We start from the raw sequence: 4,383 nt of genomic DNA on the forward strand, positions 1-4,383 counted from the left end.
GGTAAAGGAGCTCAAATATATAGTGATGGAAGGAGACTAGATTTTGCGTGGTGAACACACAATGCAATATACAGAAGATGCATTAAGAATTGTACACCCGAAACTTATATAATGCTATTAGCCAATATTACCCCAATAATTTAATAAAAAGTTTTAAACATTATAAATACTGATCTCTCAACCCTCATAACAAAAGATGAGAAGATAGGCATTCATGAAATAACTTTCCCTTTCTTCCTCTTCTGTTTTTCGATAGTTTCAAAGTCATCCATCATTGATAAAATATACATTCTATCTGATAGCAACATTTTCCCACAGGTATGTTAACATTTGTTTCAATTAGTTCATTTAAATTAATGTAATAACAATTAGTAATTATTTTATAGCACCTTCTTTTATTTCTGGAATGGTGACAGAGCAACTTTTAATAGTTCCTTTAAGAAGAGGTCATGAAAACTCTCTTTTCTGAGATGTTAATGTTTAAAAATAACTCTTTGTCGCCTTATTCTAAAAGGACATTGACTAGGTATAAAATTATTGCTTGACACATTCCCTAAAGATTCTGAAGACACTCTTCCGTTGTTTTGTGGCATTGACTGTTTCAAGGAGAAATATGAAAGCAGGCTGATTTCCACGCATCCCCTACCCCCGCCCTGAGAAAGTAAGTTGACTTACTTTCCTGGCTATAGAACTTCTTTTTTATTTTTGAGTTTTAATAACGCTAATAAAATATTTGTCTCTGCTCATGGACCTGATTTAACTTGTTTGGGATCTGCTGGCCCTTTCAATATACAAATTCAAATATTTATTTCAAATATATTTTCTTAATGTTATATCTTTGAATAATTTGTATGTTCTACTTGTTTTACTTATTAATTCCAGTCACCAATTTTGTATACATTGGATCTCCCTTGTCTTCTTTCTTATTTGTTCTTTTATCTTCTAAAATTTTAAACTTTTTGTCATTTTTTTCTATTTTACTTTGCTTAGTTTTCTTAAGCCTGTCCTCCCTATGGCTGATCATTATTGTGGCTGATGCTATTGCCTGAGTTTACTGCTTCAAAACTGACCTTTACCTATTTGATACTTTTATTTTTTCTTCTATCGTTCTTGGTATTTGCCAGTTTATTTTTTATTTTATTCTGTTGTCTTTTTAAAAAGTCAGATCCTTATGTTTTTACTTTATTCTTTCATTTTGTAGTGATTATTATTCTTTTTAAATGAGACCATTAAGGCACACTATTGTCTCACAGAATACCAACATTTTTCTAAGGTATGTTCTTTGTCTACTTTTTCTTTGCCATGTTTCTCCTACTCCCAGGGTAGCATTTTGGTAGAAGTCCCTTGATGGTTCTTGGTTTTTCCTCATCTTTGAATGGGGGAGTTTCTTCTTGATGAGCTATAGCTGCTGGACTTTCTGAGAGAGAAGGGCCAGGAGAGGGAGGTTAGTTGGAAGGCAGCTTGGGGTGGGAAGAAAGTTTGAGTGTTGATCCATTGCACATGGAGACTCTTCCATACCATCATCTCCTATTTTTTGAAGAATCTATGGTGTCTTGGCTTTGTCATATGGTGTATCCCGTTTCAACATATTCACTTATGCTAGTTTAATTTTCACTTTAAAATATCTCTTTTGGTTTCATGAAAGATATAAATTTTTTCTTTTTTATTCTCCTTGTTTTGTGCTTGTCTCAGAAGTAGTATGAGATCAGAAACACATTTAGTACATGCTTCTAAAATTGATATTCTCTTTCCAGTGTTCAATTATTCTTGTAACGATTTATTTTATTTTAATTTTTATACTTTTAAGTAATTTGTAATGAATATCAGGGTATAAAATTTTATCTGCTTATGTGGTTGTTTTTTAAAGACAGATTTCTATAATGAAATTACTAGGTTAAGTATATGAACATTTTTAAGAGCTTATGATTTATATTTAAAAATGTATATTTATAAATTTCTCTTTATGTTTCTTCCAACAATGTGTCAGAATGCCCTCTCCCCATAAATTCCCATCCCCAACATAGACCAGTTGCATTAACAAGAAACTCTCATCATTTGACAAATATAGTTCATTTATTTTAATTATTTTTATTTACTTACTTGTGAGTTTGATTACTTAAAAATTAAAAGTTTTTTTTTTTTGTCCGTGTGTGCTTGAATGATCTTTCCATATTCTTCACTTAATTATCTATTGGAATGATTATATTCTTATTATTTTGTATGAGTTTTTAATAAGAATGATATCTGTTATATTTGTTATAATCCATTTTCTTTGAACTTTAAATATTTGTGGTATATTTTACTTAAGAATATTTTAATTTTTTGGTGGTTTCTCCTTTGCTTTTAACTTTAGGGATCCCTTTCCTAAAATTCAGAGATTAGATAAATGTTCAGATTTCTTTTAGATTTTTGAGAGTTTGATATTTTTTAAAAAGTATTTTATTCTTTATTCCATATGGACTTGTATCATGTACCTGCTTTAATACTCCATATATTTACTTAACATTATATTAAGCATGTAACCTTATTATTAAAGACATTTTTCTAATGACTTCATTTATCCACACAATAACCTGTTAGCAGGATATATCGTAATTTATTTGACCTTATTACTGGCTGTCTAGATTGCCTCCAGGATTTTTACTATTTTAGAGTACACTGAAATGCAATGAAAAATATTTCAGATAAGTTTTTTTTCATAGTTTACATTATTTAGTTCCCATAAAAATCATGATCAGTAGGGCCAAAGTTGTGTTGTTAAATCATTTGATACAGATAGCTTTCTAAATAGGTCCTCCCATTTTTATTCTGATAAGTAGTATTATTTAGAGACTCTGAACAGGAAAATTCTCTGAGTTGACCAGGCATCTAGCTAAGCTTGCTATTTAATAGTAATCCCAATCCATTACATTTTCTTTGATGATTTCAAGTCTGCAAAAGCTATTGTTGTTTGAGCAACCATTTATTTTCCCATCATCTGCAGAGGGAAGCGTAGAGCTCAGCACCTACTCCTAAGCTGACAGAGCCAGAAATTGGTCCAGCCAGGTTGAGAGGTAGGTTTTCTGATATGTAGCCCAATATTCCTTTCTCATCTCACTGTCTTTGTGGTGAACACAAGCTCATTGACCAAGAGTTCAAAGTTAAAAGAGATCCAAATGCCTGTCATTATTCAAGAGAAATAGCAGCTACAAGCCTGTACAATGGCAGAAATAGTTGGAAAATTCTTGAGAGAGAAGCCACCATTTATTGTCCCCCAAAAGTGCTTATGATATTCAAGAAATGTTTGAGCGGTTGCTTCTGAAAATTTTGTGAGGCAAAAACCTGAGAATTTGGCCTGACTTTAATCAAATATTTATGACGTCCTCATTAGTCTCCAGTCCAAGGGTAGTACAGTCTCTCATTTGAATTTCTGAGTAGTAAGATAGTTTTGAAAGGAAATGTCATGTTATATGCACTGTTTATACAGATCAAATATGCATGTGTTGGTTTTGCAGACTGGTATCATTGCTGCTGTTTATGGGGACAGTGATAATGAGGTATGGCAGAAGCTCCCGCTGGGTATTTTGGTAACATCTGGGCTATGGTGGGTCCTCGGATGCCACCTCATGGCACTCAAGGCTTCCATGGGGCCACAGGGATGTGAGGAGGTGTCCCTGTCGCTGCATTGCCTGGCAAGTTTTCCTGGTGTGAGAGATAATGAGGTGACATTCACAACCAGCCAAGTGATAAGGAGGGGAGAGAATATTTCAGGCAGAGAAAGTCACTTCCATAATAGCCTGGAGGCCGAAGAGAGCAAGGAGGTTTTATGAATTGCAGTTTCATTCTAGCTGGAGACTGTGATGGAGGAACGAAGTAGAGGCTGGGATCTAAGTGGCCTCGCAGGCTCTCTCACGGAATGTAGACATCACCCTTGGGGCTGTGGGAAGGGGTTTATAGGTTTTAAGCTGGTAGGTGACACCATCTGGTTTATGTCTTAAGATCATTCTGGCTGCATTGCAGAAATGGATTGGCTGGAGACAAGGCCGAGGCAAGAAAACACATAAACAGGCTGTTTCGGAAATCCTGGAGACAAATGATGGAAACGTAGAGAAAAGTGGAGGCCAGGGAGAAGTGGAGATGTGGATGAAGACTTTTTGGTTCTAGAATTAATATTATTGAGTGACCGTATGTGTGGAGTGGGGAAGAAGGAAGCCTTAAGGTTGACCTCTGAGCTCAGGCAACCGTGTTATGAAGGAACCTACAGAAAACCATGAAAGGTGGTTTGGAATGGAAGACGAGTTTGTCTCAGAGAATGTGAGTTTGAATCGACTGCTGGCTGTCTCAGCAGAGATTCTGAGTAGACAGTTGAATGTCGTGATCTGGGGCTCAGAACTAGAAAGGACA

The sequence above is a fragment of the Pteropus vampyrus genome, unplaced genomic scaffold, assembly GCF_000151845.1.
Source record: "Pteropus vampyrus isolate Shadow unplaced genomic scaffold, Pvam_2.0 Scaffold268, whole genome shotgun sequence".
Classification (NCBI taxonomy): domain Eukaryota; kingdom Metazoa; phylum Chordata; class Mammalia; order Chiroptera; family Pteropodidae; genus Pteropus; species Pteropus vampyrus.